Source organism: Zingiber officinale, chromosome 2B (assembly GCF_018446385.1).
Source record: "Zingiber officinale cultivar Zhangliang chromosome 2B, Zo_v1.1, whole genome shotgun sequence".
Classification (NCBI taxonomy): Eukaryota; Viridiplantae; Streptophyta; class Magnoliopsida; order Zingiberales; family Zingiberaceae; genus Zingiber; species Zingiber officinale.
The window spans coordinates 35090103-35111754 of NC_055989.1; positions in this window are offsets into that span (position 1 = coordinate 35090103).

Genomic DNA, 21652 nt, shown 5'->3' on the forward strand with positions numbered 1-21652 from the left:
GCGGTCCCGATTAGCGATTTTCGGGTGCAATCGCGGAACGAACCCCCTTGCGAGGTTAGGGGTAGTACCCCTACCCGCGATATAACCATCGCGTGTGTTCCTTAGCGATTCTACAGTGCCTTAGCCCGCTATCCCAAAACGTTTTGGGGTGAAACCTTACCGTTACGAAAAAATCTTCTCGGTAGTCGAAGCCTACAAGTGTCTAAACACTTGTGCTTCGCTTCTACGAGAAAATTACCCATAAAACTATAAAATTAGAAAATTCACAGAAACTTACAGATCTTCTATTTCTCATAAAAATACAAATTAAACTCGTACAAGACTTCGCACGTGGCTCTGATACCACTGTTGGATTTTTCGGGCCGCAAAAACTGCTTTTTGCGTTGCGGAAATCTCGAAACCCCAGCCACCGGATCCGTGCGAAGATTAAAATTTTGAAAAATATTATGAGTACGAGTTTCTTACACTAGTTCTAAATTAGATCTACAAGGAGAAGGAATTTTACCCTTGATGCGAAGCCCTTCACAATCCCGCTAGTCCTCGATTCGCCGGATCTCGAAAGTGTCAAAGTAGACACTTCTCTATATGTATCCACACAAGCAAGAGATGGAGAGGCCAAACAAAAGGTGTGCTAGCACCTATGAAGTGTTCGGCCAAGAGAGGAGAGGGAGAAGAAAATTGAGAGCAAGAGGAAGAAGATGGAATGAATGCCTTGAATGAAAAAATCAATCTCATCCACACTAAAGGTGGCCGGCCACATAATGGCTTGTAACCCCCATGGAAGATCAAGAGTCAAGTCTCTTGATCTTCTCCATGAGGTGGCATTTGGTCAAGTCAAACTTGACCAAATGAAGAAGTCTTGATGATGTGGCATTGGTCAAGTCAAAGTCAAGTCAAAACTTGACTCTTCATCTTCCTACTTAAGTCAAGTCAAACTTGACCACTTCTCTCCCTTGGTTGATCTAATCTAACCATTGGTTCAAGTCAATTTTAATTTAATGAATCTCTATTCATTGAATTAAATTAATTAAATGAGTCTAAATCCAAATTAGACTCACTTAACACATGAACCAAATTGAGTCCAACTCAATTAGCCTAATTTGGATTACTCTTAATCTAATTTGGTTCATCATATGAACCTAATCATTTAGGTTTATCAAATGAACCTAATCTCCATCTAATTGCCCTTTGTGTGTGACCCTATAGGTTCTTGTAACGTTGTCAATGCTCATAAACCCATTTAGAAGCATAAGTAATGAGCGGTATCTAGCAACACATCATTACTACCCAAGTTACAAGAATGTTGAGATCCAACATCACCTTGTGACTACTAATTGTGACTCATCACAATATATGACATTGTCCTTCTATCCTATACATTTAGATTGATCAATGTGAGGCATAGACCGTGTCATCCTCTAATCAATCTAAATCTTGAACTCCAAGTAGACTCACTCGATCAAATAAGCTCAATATCTCATATTGACTCATTTGGGCATGGTAATGCACTTCGTGGTCTCACTCTATCAAGAATATCGATGTCAATCCCGTCATATAGGAGGGATAGATCTCATCTACATCACTTACATCCCTCCGCATAATTTGTTACATACCCAGTAATCGCCTTTATAGTCCACCCAATTACGGGTGACGTTTGACGAAGCCAAAGTACGTAACTCCTTATGTAGGGAACCATGGTGACTTCAGGTCCAAGGACTAGTAGTCATACTAATAGCCACATGAGAACGTGTATGACACTCATATAACGATCCATGATACTTTCTCATGGTGGGTCATTCAATATACATTCTCCAATGCATACCCATGTGTCAACTTGATATCTCCATATCCATAACTTGTGAGATCAAGTCATCGAGTTGACTTACATGCTAGTCTCGTCGCATTAACATTGTCTCTGAATGTTAGTACTCGACTAGGAATGATTAAGAGTAGTGTTCCCTATATCATCTCACTATCGATTCAACCAATCGATTGATATAGGTAAGAACCTTCTACTCAAGGACGCTATTATACTTAGTTATTTGGCACCAATACAAGTAAGTATACTAACCAAAACAAATGCCTTTATTTATATACAAGAATATGATACAATGAGTCCATATAACAATCATCAAATGATTGGCTCTAGGGCTCTAACTAACAGGCCGGCCACCTTACTTGGTGCCCATGCAAGGGGCCGACCAATAGGATTAAATCATCATCCAATCAAATTAAAACTAATCTATGATTGGTGATTGATTCAATCAAGAGGAAAGAAAAGGAAAAATAAAAAGGGAAAAGGAAAAACATGAGGAAGATTTTAATTTTTGTAAAAAGTTTTTCCTTATTTGCCTTGGGCAAGTAATATAAAAGAAGGGGAGGAGAGGCCTCATGGAGCATGCTATTATTTTTCTCTCTTCTCTCTACTCTTCTCCTAAGGGCCGACCCTTGCTTCCCTTCATGCTAGGGTCGGCCACCTCTTGTGGTTGCTTGGTGTGGGCGGATACACAGAGAAGGAGAAGAAGAGGAGAAGTAGGAATTGCATCATCTCTTATTCACTTGCTTGTGCTCTCTCTATTATGGCCGGATCTCTCCCCTTCCCTTTCCCTTGCTCTCTTTGGTTCTTAAATTGGTGGTGGTGGCCGAATACTATAAGGAGAAAGAAGAAGCTTTGGGTGATGTTCATCTTGGAGGATCGTCGCCCACACGACGCCCAAGGCGAGACGAGGAATACGGCAGAAGATCTCGAGGTCATTAGCATACAAAGAGAAGGTATAATTAACAATTGTTTTCCGCATCATGCTAGTTATTTCTCTTTGTAAGAATTCCAAACACAAGAGGCATTAGATCTAGTTTTTTGAATTTATTTTTCGAGTTTGTGTTTTCTTTGTTTTTCGAATTTGTGATTCGATTGTTCCTTTTGGTTAAATCTAGAGTTATTTAAGGAAATTAAATATTAGCTTTCCTTAAAAGGCTTTGTCTAGGCGGTGGTGGTTGCTCCCATATCCACGAAGGCCATGTGACTCATCATGCAGTCCTGGAAGCCAATTTTAGAAATTAATATTTAATGGAATTTATAACGTGGGTGGATTTGAATCAATAGTGTTAAGTTCTGCTTGCGATTCAAATCTAAACCATTAAGAACAGATAAGTTAAATTTGAAATCAATGATGTTAAGTTCCGTCTACGATTCTTAATTTAACTTCTAAAGAACACAATAGGTTATTTAAGGAAAGGTTCGACACTTGTACAAAATTTTTGTACAGTGGAACCGGTATGATTTTCCTAGGACTAACCAACAAAAGGAAGTTGTTGGAACTCCTTGGCTAGAGGCGGCACAAGTAGAACCTTCTCCTTGTGGTTGGCGACGGGAGAGGAGGGAGAGGAGAGGAGATGTCTAATCCAATTAGGTTTTCTCCAATCAATAATTAATTCTCTCTTTTCCTTATGGAAGGGTATAATTAATACATTTTCAATGACTTAGGGAGCAAGTCATATCCCAAATCGAAAACTCAATAGTAACCTGATCTATTAGCATTAAGTTTAGTTCAAAACCAGACCATCTTGGTTTATAACCAAACCAACTTTAGTTCATAATTAAACTAAACCAATTTGATTTATTATTAAACCATAATGAATCTAACTCGCCTACAATAGGCATGGCCCACCATCGCTTCCATTCAATAAATATCTTTCATATTTGCTCCTCATCAGACTTAGTCTCTCTCAATTTGAGAATCCAATTCTCAAACTTATTTTATGTCTTTCGGATATACTCGTAGTGCGTGTGACCCAATAAATTACTGATTTATATTGGTTGTTCATAATTAATCATTAATTATGAATTGATCATGAGTGACACCTAGTAGTACATCTTGATATCCAATTAACCAAAAAAATCACAGTTGATTATAGAATAATTCTGAACCCTTCAACAGCTACAGTAATTAGTGTGTCTATTCCTTTCACTCATCTTATACCCATTTGGTTCAGGGCATGATCTATATGTCAGCCCCCATTAGGCTGAATATGTCACACCTAGCCCAAGTAGTAGTTCCTTATCCTACATATCCAAATTACTCAAACATGTGTCTAAAAAAACCATCCTCTTGATGTGTAATGCTTTGGCCAAAGACTTATAAGTAATAATCTTGACAAGAGGTCATAGGGTATACATCTCCTTAAAAAATGAGTAGTGAATTATCTGTAGGTTATCCAATTACTTTTGGATACTTTGATTTATACACAATCATCTCAGGGTTACACCTCTAAGGAAATGTTTGCTTAAGATGTCAAAGCATAAGTCTTCATAACTAAAATAATTTGAATAACTCAAGTCAAAGGAAACTTGGCCTCGAGTTGTAATAAGATCTTCATAGACATGTATAAAACCACATAAAATCTCATTGCAGATCTCATCGAATGAATTAGTTACCCTTAACTATATCCATATGTTAACTTTCAACATCCTAATATTTTCAGTCAGTGAGAACTGACTGCTTAGATATACCAAGAAGCATAACATATGTTAGTCTTACAGATTTGATGATGTACAATCTCATCAATTCATCGACTAGGAATATTTCAATACATACATAATTACACGTGGATAGATACCTAATTGAGATTCAATCATAATTTTTCTCATAGCATGCATTGTGTTATGGATTTCATTAATTGAGTTTAAGATCAATATCATATACACCGAGAATGTACACTCAAATAGTGAATTTATTTATCTAATAAATAATATAATATCTAAGATGATTACCGTAGAACACCTCTCAATATAATAGTTTACTATGGAGAAGTGGTCATCCTTATGGAAATTGGTGAAGAGTCTACTCTGGAATAACCTATGGTCAAGACAACTCCGACCAGTGGCACCTTGATCTTGACTTGATCATTAAGACCAGAAAAAAATAGTTGCCTAACTCATCGTATACCAACAGAGGATGTGCCAGAACTACAACAAGCGAGTTATTCCTCACACTTTTCAAGTCATGGACTTAGTTTGGAAGAAGGTCAAGTATGTCAAAAACATCAACAAATTGGATCCACAATGGGGAGGACCTTTTCGAGTGATCCGCAAGCTAAGTTTAGGGTCATAGTACTTGCAAGATTCAATAGAAAGGAACTCGATCAACCATGGAGCGCCAATCACTTGAAGTCATATTATTCCTAGACAGTTCATGTATCCTTCATTTATCTTTCACGTGCTATCAAAGTTTTATATCTTCCCAACTATTGATAAAAAAGAACTCCTGGAAGATTTGTGTTCTTTCTCCCAAATTTTTCCAACTCGGATATAGTTGAGGTCGAGATCAAAGATGATGATATCATCCACCTCTTCATATAAGGGTCAAGAGAATATCGTTTCTTCATCAGTAAATGTCTATGTTTGGGACCAAACTCCCACACCTCGGACATAATTAAGGTCGAAATCAAAGGCACTGATATCAACCTCCCTTTTATACAAGAGTCAAGCACATATCGTACCTCCATTGGCAAATATCCATTTTCGGGCTCAAACTCCACCGACTTAGACATAGTCAGGATCGAGATCAAAGGTGATGACAGCAACCTCCCTTTCGTATAAGGATCAAGTGCATATCATACTTCTATCAACAAATGTCCGTTTCTGGACCTAAACTCCCCCAACTCAAATATAGTTGGGGTCGAGATCAAAGTTAGCGATATCAACCTCCCCTTAGTACAAGGGTCGAGTGCAAATCATACCTCCATCTATAAATGTCTATTTCTAGGCCCAAACTTCTATGACATGAAAATAGTCAGGGTCAAGATCAGAGGTGACTATATCAACCTCCCATTTGTACAAGGATCGAGTGCATATCATATCTCCATCCATAAATGTTTATTTTTAGGCTCAAACTCCCCCAACTCGAACATAGTTAAGGTTGAGATCAAGGCGCTGATATAAGTCCCCCTTCATATAAGGGTCAAGCGTATATCGTATCTCCATCAACAAATGTCTATTTTCGAACTTAAACTGCCTCAACTCAGACATGGTTAAGAACAAAGATGTGAATATCAACCTCCCCTTTGTATTAGGGTTGGGTGCATACCGTATCTTCATCAGTAAATGTCTATTTTTGGACCCCAAACTCCCCCGACTCGGACATAGTCGGGGACAAGATCAAAGGTACCAATATCAGCCTCTCCTTCATACAAGGGTCCAGTGTATATCATACCTCCATTGACAAATGTCTATTTCTGGACCCACACTTCCCGACTTAAACATAGTTGGGGTCGAGATCAAAGACGCCAATATCAACCTTCCATCGTATAAGGTCCAGCACATATCGTACCTCCATCGGTGAATGTCTGTTTCTGGATCCAAACTCTCTCGACTCGGGCAATGCCGAGGGAGAGACGTCAAAGGCTCAACGACAGCAACCTCTCCCCTTTAGTCGGGATTGAGCGTGTAAGGCCCATATTCTCCTTGTCGCTTCATCAGCTGGATTTCTTATGAACTCAATCAGAAATATTCCTTTGACTCCTTCATCATTAATGAACGAATCTTTTCTCAAGAACTTAAGGTATCAAGAAGTCAGAGAATGAACAACATAAATTTCAACAGTCTTTCCTAATATCAATAAATTAATTACAACCATTTAGAGTCATCAAAAAGAAAACGATGGAACATTAAAATCAATTGGTTAGGTCTTCTTCAGGGATGTTATCGGTAATATTTGATAAGTTGGTAGTTTGGGGGGGGGGGGGGGGGGGGGCACGTCGGTTGGAAGGCTCCTGTTCTCTAGAAGTTACTTTACTGTACCTTCCATCTTGTATTACATCATTCTAACTATGCGGGTGTTGAGTAGAGAATAGAACTCCTTAAAGCATAGGAATTTCTTTTTCTTAGCAATCCAACGCTCCTCCTCCCCAACTCAATACTCCTAGAGTTTCACCTATTTGTTCTCCAATTAGCCTTTTGGGCCTCCAACGCCACCTGGCGCTTTAACGTTGTGGCTTCCATAGCCTTGATTCAGCTTTTGCTGCCTATACCTCAACTCGGGTAGCCTCCATCTCGATCTATCTAGTCTCAGCAACTAACTTGATTTCTTTGGCTTCATATTTGGTGGCTCTCAACTCCATCTTAAGTGTCTCAAACTCAGTTCTGTTGGCCGCCAACTTAGCCTTGGTCGCCTGCAGCTTAATTTTCTATGCCTCAAACACAACCTTTAGCTTGTCCATAGCCTTTCATCGTTTTCTCCTCCCTAATTTCAATTTTTTATTCTGGGCTTCCTGTTGGTTGCTACTCGGAAAACCTATAGGTTCCACTGTACAAAAATTTTGTACAAAGGTCTGAACCTTTTCCTAGCTACCATGTGTTCTTTTAAATTAAATTTTGGATCGCCTGCGGAACTTTACACGTTTGATCCAAAACTTAATCTATTTGTTCTTTTAGGTTTTGACTTGGATCTCCTGCGGAACTTAACACGTTTGACTCAAGTCTCCTTAAGTTATTAATTCCATTAAATATTAATTTCCATAAAAGGTTCCCAGTACTGACGTGGCGAGGCACATGACCTTCTTGGATATGGGAGCAACCACCACCGACTAGACAAAACCTTTAATAGAAAGCTAATATTTAATTTCCTAAAATAACTTTAGGTTAACCAAAGAGAACAATCAAATCACAAGGAAAAGAAAGAAACAAAAGAACACAACTTCGAAAAACCATATTCGAAACACTAGAACGTAAGCCTCTTGTATTTGGTATTATTTCCATAAATAACTAGCATGATGCGGAAATAGAAATTACTAGTTATACCTTGTAGAAAAACCTCTTGATCTTCTACCGTATTCCTCTTCTTATCCCGGACGTCGTGTGGGCGACAATCTTCCAAGACGAGAACCACCACGCACCTTCTTCTTCTCCAAGCAAGGTTCGGCCACAAGAAGAACCACCTCCAAGGAAGAAGAACTTGATCACCACCAATGCTCCAAAGGATCTTCAAGATTAGGCTTCCTCCTCTTTCTTCTTCTCCTTCCTAGGTCCGGCCACCAACAAGAGCTCTAAGAGATGTATGGTTCGGCCACCAAAAGAGAAGAAAAGGAGAAAGGCTAGGGCCGGCCACAAGAAGAAGAAAAGAGGGAGAGAAAAATAAAATATTGTCTCTCTTCAAGGCACCTTAACCCCCTCTTTTATAATCCTTGGCCTTGACAATTAAGGAAACTTATTAAAAATAATATCAATAGCTTTCCTTAATATGAATTAATGAGGAATTAATAAAATAAAAACTCCCCATTAAATTCATATGGCCGGCCACAATTTAAAGAGAAGAAAAAATTTCCAATCAACAAAAAATTTCCTTATTTGTTCTTGTAAATTTAATTTCTCTTCAAAATCCCTTCATGGTTGATAAAAAGGAAATTTCTATAATTTTAATTTTATCAACATGTGGATAATATTTAAAGAGAAAATAAAACATCTCTCCAATCTACAAATAAGGAAAGAGATCTAATCTTTTTCTTTAATCTTTTGTAGATCTATTACAAGAGAGATATTTTAATTTTAATTCTCTTTAAATTATATCTTCCACATAAAAATTAAAATTAAATTTCTTTTTTAATTTAGTTTGGCCGGCCCTACTAGCTTGGGTTCAAGCTAGGGCCGGCCACCCAATTTTATACCTAGGCCGGCCCTAGCTTGTTCCCAAGCTAGCTTGGCCGACCCCTATTGGGTAGGTTTAGAAGGTGGGTATAGGTGGGTATAGAACTCTATAAATAAGAGGCTACGATAGGGACCGAGAGGAGGAATTGGTTTTGGTCTCCCGATAAAATTAAGCATCCCGTGTTCGCCCCGAACACACAACTTAATTTTATCAATAATAATTCATTCCACTAGAGAACTATTATTGAACTACCGCACCAATCCCAAATTACATTTTTGGGCTCCTTCTTATTATGAGCGTGTTAGTCTCCCTGTGTTTAAGATATCGAATGTCCACTAATTAAGTGAGTTACTGACAACTCATTTAATTAATATCTAAGTCCAAGAGTAGTACCACTCATCCTTATTATCATGTCAGACTAAGTCCACCTGCAGGGTTTAACATGACAATCTTTATGAGCTCCTCTTGAGGACATTATCAACCTAGTATCTCTAGGACACAGTTTCCTTCTATAATCAATAACACACACTATAAGTGATATCATTTCCCAACTTATCGGGCTTATTGATTTATCGAACTAAATCTCACCCATTGATAAATTAAAGAAATAAATATCAAATATATGTGCTTGTTATTATATTAGGATTAAGAGTACACACTTCCATAATAACCGAGGTCTTTGTTTCTTTATAAAGCCAGTATAAAAGAAACGACCTCAAATGGTCCTACTCAATACACTCTAAGTGTACTAGTGTAATTATATAGTTAAGATAAACTAATACCTAATTACACTACGACCTTCCAATGGTTTGTTCCTTTCCATTATGGTCGTGAGTTACTGTTTATAATTTATAAGGTACTGATAACATGATCCTCTGTGTGTGACACCACACACCATGTTATCTACAATATAAATTAATTGAACAACTACATTTATCATAAATGTAGATATTTGACCAATGTGATTCTTATTTCTAGATAAATGTTTATACCAAAAGCTAGGCTTTTAGTATACACTCTAACACTTCCAATGACTCTATCTCCCTCTTCACCTTGTCTAGGTCAAATCGTGCCAGATGTTTCTCTAGTGTCTAGGTGTCTACTGCTATCCTCAGTCAATTGATCTTTGCTTACACTGAGGCGGGAACTTGGTCGATGGGTGTTGGCTAAGCCTCCAACTCAACCCGTCGAGCTCGCATGGCTCTATGATTTCATTAGAATTTGGGAAAACGTTGGTTGAATGATACCAGTTTAGCCCAATGCCTAGTTCTATCTAGCATAATCGCATTAGCCAAGGACCTAATGGATAGGTTATCAGTTGTCTCCTTGGCTTCAGACCACTTCCCCACCATAGGATTGAAGAGAGTGAGATCAAGCTTGTACTCTTCATGAACCTTTTGTCCATGGGGCACCTATGAAGTAGTCAAGACGGGGTCTCTGCCCACATTGAGGTGAGGGGACTCTACTAAAGTATCATTATGACAAATAGGAAAACTGAGGCCTGGATGTGGATATGAAGAATTGGAAGCCCCTCGACTCCATAAGTGAAGTTAGTTAAGACCATTAGTGGTGAGGTCGAGCCGCCTGGACGTGGATGTGAAGAAATAACCCCAACCTAGAAGCCCTTGGACTCAACAGGTGATGTCAGGGTTAGGATTAGTAGTGGCAAGGTAGGGCCAATTGGAGTCCTTGACGAACGGTGTCTCTTCCTCGTTATTATTAAGTGCATCCTTACTCACCCGATGGAACCGACTCTGTAGCTGGCAATTGAGAGGCAATACCCTCTCCTCAAGCATAGTTACATCCACAATCAAATTAAGGATCACTGTGGCCCTCGCCTCCAATTTAGCCTCAATCATCTTCACTACTTTGTTGATAGAGGCTTTCAGCATGGTGTCAGCTGCATGAGTCGACAAGTTTTTGTTAGCTAGAGCCCTAGAGTCAATCATTTGATGATTGTATTTTTGGACTTGTTGTATCATATTCTATATAAATAAAGGTATTTGGTTTTTGGTTATTATACTTATATTGGTGCCAAATAAACTAAGTATAATAACGTCCTTGAGTAGAAGGTTCTTACCTGTATCAATCGATTGGTTGAATCGATAGTGAGATGATATAGGGAACACTACTCTTAATCATTCCTAGTCGAGCATTAACATTCAGGGACAATGTTAATGCAATAAGACTAGCATGTAGGTCAACTCGATGACTTGATCTCACAAGTCATGTATATAGAGATATCAAGTTGACACATGAGTATGCATTAGAGAATGTATACTAAATGACCCGCCATGAGAAAGTATCATGGATCGTTATATGAGTGTCATATACTTTCTCATGTGGCTATTAGTATGACTACTAGTCCTTAGACCTGAAGTCACCATAGTTCCCTACATAAGGAGTTATGTACTTTGGTTTCGTCAAACGTCACCCGTAACTGGGTGGACTATAAAGGCGATTACTGGGTATGTAACGAATTATGCAGAGGGATGTGAGTGATGTAGATGAGATCTATCCCTCCTATATGACGGGAGCGACATCGATATTCTTGATAGAGTGAGACCACGAAGTGCATGGTCATGCCCAAATGAGTCAATATAGGATATTGAGCTCATTTGATTTAGTGAGTCTACTTGGAGTTCAAGATTTAGATTGATTAGAGGATGACACGGTCTATGCCTCATATTGATCAATCTAGATGTCTAGGATAGAAGGACACTTATCATATATTGTGAGGAGTCACAATTAGTAGTCACAAGGTGATGTTGGATCTCAACATTCTTGTAACATTGGGTAGTAATGATGTGTTGCTAGATACCACTCATTACTTATGCTCCTAAATGGGTTTAGGGGCATTGCCAACATTATAAGAACCTATAGGGTCACACACTAAGGACAATTATATGGAGATTAGGTTCATATGATGAACCAAGAGGATTAGATTCATTTGATAAATCAAATTGGATTAAGAATAATCCTAATTGGGCTAATTGAGTTAGACTCAAGTTGATTCATGTGTTTAATGAGTCTAATTTGGATTATGACTCATTGAATCAATTTAATTAAATGAATTAGATTCATTATATTAAATTGGCTTGAATTAAATGGTTGGATTAGATCAACCATGAGAGAGATTAAGTCAAGTTTGACTTGACTTGAGAGGAAGATGAAGAGTCAAGTTTGACTTGACTTTATGCCACCTCATTGGTGAGTTGGCATTGATTGAGCCAATGATGATGCTCCACATCATCATGGTTGCTTAAGTAGGATGCCACCTCATGGGAGTTACCAAGAGTTGTGACTCTTGGCATTCCATGGAGGTTACACATCTCTTAATGTGGCCGACCACATCAATAGGAGGATGAGTTTCATTTTTGTGAGTTAATCTCATTCATTCCTTCATCTTCTTCCTTGCTCCAATTTTGCTCTCCCTCTCCTCTCCTTGGCCGAATCCCATAAGGTGCTAGCACACCTTGTTTTGGTCATCTCCACCTAGTGTGTTCGTGTGGATACGTATAGAGAGTTGTCTACGTTGACAACTTTGAGATCCGGCGAATCTTGGACGAGCGGGATACGAAAAAGGGCACGCATCGAAGGTATAACCTTTTCTTTTGTAGATCTAAGTGTAGATCTAGGTAGAAACTCGTATTCGTATATTTTTCCAAATTTTTCTTTGCACGGATCCGTTGGCTAGGGGCTTTCTGGGTTTCCGCGACGCGAAAAAGCGATTTTCTCGGCCCGAAAAACCCAACAGTTTTTAGTTAGATATCAAAACCTATGAAGGTAAACAGTTTTACTGAATAGAGCTTTGAGAGGAATCGAGATGGGGCTCAGCCCGAATTTATAAAGTAACCCCTCCTCAAGTAGCAAGTTGCTATCGAATCTCAGATCTTGTAGCTTTTGGGATGCAGTAAAATAACCCAGCTCCAAATGGTACTTCTTCAAAGGAGGGGCTATAGGTAACTTGAGTTGTCATCAAGTGGGCCAAGACATGGCACTCGGAGGCTTCATGAAAAAAATGGGATTTCCACCCCTTGTGAGAGGAAGGGAGTTTCTTTAAAAAGTTGAAACCAAATCTGGAGGAAAAGAAGAATACCCTATCTTCTATTTTCTTTGGGTAAAATAAATAATGAAAGACTCGGGGAATCAAGGGGATTCAGTACAATCGAAAGAGGATGGATCTGCTGGTAAGGATTCGGAAAGGGTCTGGACTGAGTTGGGATAATGGAATACAAAAATAATAAGATACTTCGAAAAAGAAAACTGGGATGGGGAAACGAAACTCATTTAATAAGTGACCCTAGAAGAAGGTCACAAAACCAAGTGGAGGGCGATCGGGATGGTCATTACCATTCAAGATTACTATGCGGTGGTCAACAAGCATCTTATAAGACATTCTTAATATATCCAATTCACCTCAATTAAAATCTAACTTCATGGATCTATACCAGGGAATGGAGGATGACTCTATAGTCATTCAAAGGTATGATACAGAGCAATAGATCACATGAGGCTAGAAGATTAACAGTTGATTAAAATGAAGGTCGAAGGCAAAGAATAGATGTTGGTGCAACCTTAGGTCAAGGTTGACCTGGTTGACCCGACTCGAGGTGACTTGACTCGAGTTGTATTTTGATGTTTGACTTGGGAAGATTGTCGGTGCAACCTTAGGTCAAGGTTGACCTAGTTAAGTTGCATGTTGATGTTTGACACTCGTGAGAGAATTCTATTCTTGATATGGGACAAGAATAGATGTTTGGGAGATTATTGGTGCAACCGTAGGTCAAGGTTGACCTGGTTGACCTGATTCGGGAAAAAGTCCAAGTATGGAGACTTGGCAACGGAAAAGTCCAAGCAGGGAGCTTGGCACTGGAAAAGTCCAAGTATGGAGACTTGGCACTGGAAAAGTCCAAGCAGGGAGCTTGGCACGCGAAAAGTCCAAGTATGGAGACTTGGCACTGGAAAAGTCCAAGTATGGAGACTTGGCACGGAGAAGTCCAAGCAGTGAGCTTGGCACGAGGAAAAGTCCTAACTGGGATGTTAGGCAGTCGGAAAGTCCTGGTGAGTAAAGCCAGGCAGTGGAAAAGTCCTAATTGGGATGTTAGGCAATGAGAAAGTCCTAACTGGGATGTTAGGCAGTGTGGAAAGTCCCGTGAGTAAAGCCGGCGGTGGAAAAGTCCTAATTGGGATGTTAGGCAATGAGAAAGTCCTAACTGGGATGTTAGGCAGTGTGGAAAGTCCTGGTGAGTGAAGCCAGGCAGTGGGAAAGTCCTAACTGGGATGTTAGGCAGTTGGAAAGTCCTGGTGAGTGAAACCAGGCAAGGGAAAATCCAGATGGATCGGGGATGATCGGACTTCGGTGTTGGAAAATCTAAGTGGGATGATATCACTTGTGTTGGAAAGTCCAAGTAGGTCAAAGGATTGACCGGACACTGGTGGGGAGTCTTAGCAGGTCAAGGAGTGACCGGATGCTAAGCATGATGAACCAATAGGTCAAGGTTGACCGGATATTGGTTTGAAGTCTTGGGACTTGGTTTGGGCAAAACCAAGCTCGGATCGGTCACCGACCGATCCGGGATACCTGTTTGCTCGATCGGTGCGTGACCGATCGACAAAGCTCTGTTCGATTCTTATCGATCGGGTGACCGATCAAGCAACAGAGGCGAAAGAAGGCAGCCGATCGGTCCACGCATCGATCAGGTCCCGATCGATGTCCGGGGACCGATCAGGAGACGATGTCGCTGAATGAAAGCCAAGAGTAGGGATCGGTCTGTGGACCGATCCAGCTGTGTCCTGATCGGTCCACAGACCGATCAGAGTACGCACAGAAGGTTCGGTGCACTAACTGATCGGTCTGGGGACCGATCAGAGCAGGGCCTGATCGGTCCCTAGACCGATCAGGGTTCTAGCCGTTGCGACGCAACGGCTAGTTTCTTCGCTGTTTCTTCTTCGCAGGTATAAAGGGGCTGAGGGCTTCTACAGGGCTTCTTCTTCCTCTTCTCTTCTGCTACAGAGCTGCTGGTGTGCTCTTGAGCTTTGCTGAGCTCTCATCGCTGCTGAAGCTCTGCGTGAGTTTCCTGCTGGTGTTCTAGCTGTTGGATCTGAGAAGCTGCTGCTTCATCAAGGTTCCAGTCGACAACAAGAGGCAAGCAAGTGTTTTACAATTTCTGTTGTTCTTGTTTGTTGTCTCTATTGTTGTACTCCTTTGTTTGCTGTTGCAAAAGATTGTGGTGAGGTTTCTCCACCCACAAGGAGTATATTATTAGCCGGTTCTCCGGGGACTCATCCACCGACGGATTGAGAGGCTTCGTCCACCTTACGGACACGCCGAGGAGTAGGAGTATCATCTCCGAACCTCGTTACATCGACGCGTTGAGGTTTGATCTTCTTGTTTTCGTTTCCTTGTTTGTTTTTCCGCTGCGCTAACGAATTGTAGGAAGAAACGCGATCGATTTGGGGTCGGCTATTCACACCCCCCCCCCTCTCTAGCCGTACGAAGGATCCTAACAATAGACACTTTCTAAAAGATTGGACATGGAGCACTCAGAGACGAAGAAGACGAAAGCGCAGGACGCAAAAGCAAAGATCGTGTGATAAAAGTAACGACATCTATTTTCGACCTAATATACCTTCACTCACCCTACTCTGACCATTGAATCTCTACAATCAAAATAGTATGATAGATTTCTATCCATTCGATTGGACATATAGATCAAACTAAATATCAATAATCATTTTGATCCGGATGATGCTTCAGTCACATCACATTAATAGATGCGACCTCAGAAACATACTGCCAATGTACACCCGACTTGAAGATCAAGGAAGATCATGTATAATGCGCATTTAATTGGTGTGGCTACATTTAATTGACAATACCATTTGAATCATGCCTGGGATTCACCACGTGGATGATGCAGTCGAGATAAAAAAACCACCTTATTTGACCACACCATATGTTGGTGCGGTTAGCACTAACAGTCTAACTCAAGTTTTGATGAATGACAAAATATGGTAAGTTAGTTTTGTTGTTATCTAACACTCTGACCGAGTGTGCAGGAGAAGCCCAGCTAGGTCGACGGGCCGACCGGATAGCTGGCCAAAGTCCAAACGGGTCGATGGGCTGACCGGACGTTTGGTACAAAGTCCAGCTAGGTCGACGGGCTGACCGGATAGTTGGCACGAAGCCCAGACAGGTCGAAGGGCTGACCGGACGTCTGGCAAGTAAATGAAGGTAAGCCACTGGAGGGGAGTGACTGTGAGGACGCGTTCCCGGGAAGGGAACATTAGGCGTCGATCTGACTTAGACCCATTTCGGATATCTAAGTCGATATCGTGACTAGATTCTGGTCTTGAGGAGACGGAATCTAGCTACTACTCTGCTTGTTAATCTTAAACTGTGCTAACACTTTGTTTTGCAGGATAATATTATTTGTATTTTACCTCGGACTAACTCTTTCATGCAGGAGAAGGACTTTCTGGAGAAGAGTAGTCCGGGCGCCTGGATTCGGGCACCCGGAATGCAAAATATATCCTCAACGTCGCATCGCCACGTGGAGATGTCTGGTTGGCTCGGCTACGTCATATTCAGGGTGCCCGAAAGAATCCAGGTGCCCCGAACCTCCTATATAAGGAGGGTAGAGGTTGGAGACACAATAACAACGAAAGAACTACTCTTCTGTGCTCCTGCGACGCTACGAAAGCTCTCCGACAAAAGTGCTAATTTGTTTTGTCTTTCTTTTCTTATTGTCGGGGTTTCTTCGCTAATTAATTCTTGTACTTAGTTTGTAATAAACTCTCGAATTATTAGTGATTGCCCATCGAAAGCACCCTTGCGTGCGAGCGTTGGAGTAGGAGTCGCCAAAGGCTCTGAATTAAGTAAATCTTTGTGTTTGCTTTGGCTTAATCATTTTCCGCTACTTACTCTCGAATTTTTAAATCGCTATTCACCCCCCCCTCCCTCTAGCGAAACTCACGATCCAACAAGTGGTATCGGAGCAGGTACCGCTCTAATTTGGTGCAACTACTAATCAGACAAGGGGGTGAAACCTTTTTCATTTTATTTTCGGTTTTCAGTTTTTGTCGTAATTTTTCAAACTGGTACTATTACCTTTTTGAAGAAAAAAAATTCGTTGCTATTAATCTGATTTGGTGCAACACCAATTTAGTTTTTCAATTTATCTTTTCTTCTCCCGCACTACTAATCCGAGACCAAGTCTTGGGACTCTCTTTGTCTATTTTTTTTCTGTGTGTAGGTTAATTATGTCTTAAATTGAAGGCTTCAGTACAGTACGCTATTCCCTATTCAACGGGGATGATTTTTCGTACTGGAAGAAACGGATGGAGGTTTACTTGAAGACTGATTTCGACCAATGGTTCAGCGTCACAATAGGCTACAAAGCACCAGTCGACAACTCCGGAATTCCACTAGACCTGGAACAGTGGACTCTGAAGACGAAGAATACTTGGTGAACCTGGTAAGGAAAATGTTCACCAGGAGAAAGAAAAGTTTCAGTAAAAAGGACCTGCAAAAGATCAACTCCCCAAACGAACCGAGGAATGTGACCTGATTCGGATGCAACAAGAAGGGCCACTACAAGAATGAATGCCCGAAACTGAAGAGCGACAAAACAAAGACATCCCAAAAGAAGGCTCTCAAAGCAACTTAGGACGACTCTTCCTCAGACGAATCGGAGGCCGAAGATCAGAAGCACCAGAGCCACCTCGCGCTGATGGCCCTCGAAGCAGAGTCGGAGGACGAATCGGAAGACGGGTCCAAACCTGAATCGAGCCACGAGTCCGTACTCGTTTCCGAAGGTTCCGACAAGGTAAATTTTAATTTGAACAAAAAATTCTTTAAAATAATTGTATGTCTAAATAGTAAATTAATTACATTAGAAAAAGAAAACAAATTGCTCCTTGAAGAGAATCAAAATCTCAAGGAACAAATAAAAAATCTAAATCTAACTCAAGACTTAACACTTGAGGAGGAAAATTTATCACTAAAAATAGAAATTAATATATTAAAAAATCTATTCGAAAAATTTACAATAAGATCTAAGAATTTAGATCTAATTTTAAATAATTAAAAAGTAATCTACAACAAAACCGGACTTGGCTACAAGTCAAGTTCAAATAAAACATTTAAATCGTTAATAACCCAACACAAACAATCAAGTAAAGCTTGGGTTCTGAAAGTGTGCCTAACCACGCAAGTAGGACTTAACCAATACTACATACCCAAAGAAAAAATATATTATATAAAATCAAATAAGTAAAATAAAAAACCAAAATACAAACCTAGACCAACAAATTCAAAATCTAAATATTTTAAACCCCACCAAGACTTAGAATATCATCAAGTCAATTATAACTATAAAAAGAACAGACATAAACCAAGAACTAAAAATAAAAAATAAAGACCAATAATTCAGGGGATACTCCAGAATAGTTGGCACCTCTAAAACTAACATACCCGACAGGGTAACCCAAATGAACCTACCCGACAGGGTAATTAGGACTAGTTAGAAAAGGACCAAGTTTAACTTGACCTATGGTACTGGTTAAATTTTGGATGATAGTATGTTAGGGAAGCTTAGTCCATGCATGTCTAGGAAGATATGGTTTCGACCTGGTGTATTTGGCTAAGTGGAACTAACCGAAGCTATCCTTTATGGATCCTAACCAGTTAGACAAAGGTTCTGTATTAAGTTCAATGGATAGGACTATTTGGAAAACCTCGAAGGCATAGTTACTCTAATGATGTCCAAGTGACTCACCATAGTCCAGAAGTTTATCCAGAGAATGCATATTTGTTGATCCCAAAGCTAAACCTGAATCTAACACAAAGTTAAACCAAACCCTAAAACTAAACCTAATTCATCTCACAAAATTATAGGATTCCCTAATTGAAAAGATAGATCGAGTGACATAACTAAGGACTTAATAAATTAAAATAAAATTGAATTAAACTTAATTCAATTAAATAAAACTTAATTAAATTAAATTAAATTTAAAAAAATCAACTTAATTAAATTAAATTAAAATTCTTTAAAAATTCTTTTTAAAAAAAACTTTAAAAATTATTTTAAAAAATTACTTTAAAAACTTTAAAAATCATTTTGAAATTTTTTTTAAAAAACTTTAAAAATCTTTTTTTAAAAAAAAATCTTTTAAAAATTTTAAAAATCATTTTGAAAACCCCTTTTAAAAACTTTAAAAATCATTTTCTTTTAAAAACCCTAAAAATCATTTTGAAAAACTCTTTTAAAAAACTTTAAAAATATTTTTGAAAAATTCTTTTAAAAACTTTAAAAATATTTTTTTGAAAAAAAAAAATCTTTTACAAATTTTAAAAATAATTTTGAAAAACTCTTTTAAAAACTCTAAAAATCATTTTGAAAAACTCTTTTAAAAACTTTAAAAATCATTTTGAAAAATTCTTTTAAAAACTTTAAAAATCTTTTTGAAAAATTCTTTTTAAAAAAAAACTTTAAAAATCTTTTTGAAAAATTCTTTTAAAACCTTTAAAAATCTTTTTGAAAAACTCTTTTAAAAACATTAAAGATCATTTTGACAAACTCCTTTAAAAACTCTAAAAATCATTTTGAAAAACTCTTTTAAAAACTTTAAAAATATTTTTGAAAAATTCTTTTAAAAACTTTAAAAAAAAAAATTTTAAAAAAAATCTTTTAAAAAATTTAAAAATCATTTTGAAAAACTCTTTTAAAAACTCTAAAAATCATTTTTGAAAAATTCTTTTAAAAACTTTAAAAAACATTTTGAAAATTTCTTTTAAAAACTTTAAAAATTATTTTTTAAAAAACTTTTAAAATGAGTTTAAAAAATTCTTTTAAAAACTGTAAAAATCTTTTTGAAAAACTCTTTTAAAAACTTTAAAAATCTTTCTGAAAATTCTCTTAAAAACTTTAAACACCTTTTTGAAAAACTCTTTTAAAAAAAACTTTAAAAAATTATTTTAAGAATTCTTTAAAAAAAACTTTAAAAATCATGTTGAAAAATTCTTTTAAAACATAGACTAACCCTCAATTCCTACCAATTGGACCTTGAACAGTAGTTGCTCCAAACATATGACTGGAGATCACACCAAATTCACTCAACTTACTTACAAAAATTTAGGAACAATTGCCTTTGGAAATAATGACAAACTCAAGGTAATTGGTATAGGTAATATTGAGCTTAAAATTGACTTCATTATTACAAATATTTTTCTTGTTGAAAATTTCAAGTATAATCTCCTAAGTATCAGTCAATTGTGTGACACTAGGTATAAGATTAGGTTCTTATCTTCGGAATGCTTAATCAAATACCTAGATAATCCTACGATAAGTCTAAAAGGTTTTAGAAAAGATAACATCTATACTATTAACTTAACCACTTCTTCAATTAAGTGTTATTTAACACAAAAAGAAGAAACTTAGTTATGGCATAGAAGAATATCACACACTAATTTTAGAAATATAAGTAAATTAAATATATTAGTTAAAGGTTTACCAAAATTACCTAACTTAGACTCAACAATATGTAATGCTTGTCAACAAGGTAAACAAACAAAGTCTACTCACAAACCAACCAATCAAACTCAAGCCAACTCAATATTAGAACTTCTACACTTAGACTTATTTGACTCTTATGGGGTAATATCAATAAACGATAGTTTATATTGCCTAGTAATAATATACGACTATTCTAGGTTCACTTGGGTAAAATTCTTAAAAAATAAAGATGAAACTTTTGAAATCTTTACAAACTTTTGCAAACAAGTTGAAAATGAAAAAGACCTTAAAATTAAAAGAATTAGGAGTGACAACGGGGGAGAATTTAAAAATCATAACTTTAACAAATTTTGTCTTGAAAACGGATATCATCATGAATTTTCGTGTCCTAAAACTCCCCAACAAAATGGAATAGTAGAAAGAAAAAATAGAACCTTACTTGAAGCTTCTAGAACTATGCAAAATGAATATAATTTACCCAAGTACTTTTGGGCAGAAGCTGTCAGTACAGTCTGCTATGTGTAAAATAGAACAACACTAAACAAAACACAACAAAACCTTTTTCGAAATATATTATAATAAGCAACCCAATATAAAATATTTTAAAGTATTTGGGTGTCCAGCCTTCATCTTTGTAAAATATCGAAAATAGGCGAATATTAATAAGGGAATTTTCCGAAATTTTCGGAAATTTTCTGGGAATTTTTCGGAGCTCGTACGGACGAGTTAACTGGGATAAAAATGGGGCCCGGAAAAGCCTGTTTAGGCTACCCCATTTAAGCGAGGAAATGTTTATAATTACATTTCCTTTTTCTTTTTGTTTTCTTTTTCTTTCCTCGCCGAACCCCGCGCGCCCCTTCTTCCCTGTTGCGATCCCGTGCCCTAACCGCCGAGGCGGTTCCCTCTCCTATCTCTTCTTCTCCTCTGCCGACGCCGAACCAAATCCTCCTTTCCTTCCCGAGCCGCCGCCATAGCCGATACCGCACGAAGCAGTGCCGATCGCCTTCTCCACTCGACGGCGCTGATTCCCCAGTGCCGGACGTTGTTCCTCCCCGTGCCCTAGGTCTCCGCCTCCCTTCTTCCTTCCTGTCCAAGCACCGACGACGCGTGAGCCACTGCCGACGCCCTTCTCCCCTTTGTGCTGCCATCGACTCCCCCCACAGCCGACGCCTTACCTCTGCCCTAGCGTCGGCCGCCGTCGCCTGTGCCCTAGCACCGCCGGGTGTCGTACCTCAGCCCTAGTTCTCCGGCCGACTCCTCTGTGCCAGCCACTGAGCGCCGACGTCTCTGGACCTAGCACCGCCGCCGAGTTTGCTTCGCCGACGCTGTGCCCTAGCACTGTCGCCGGCCACAGGTTCGATCCATCACAGATTGTAGGCTCTGTACCCTAGCTTTGATTTGGAGTTGGGATTGTATGATCCGTGATCTTCATTGTTTGAGCTTCTGTTTGATCAGTTTTGATTCCAGCAGTGATTCCGACCGTGAGGAGAA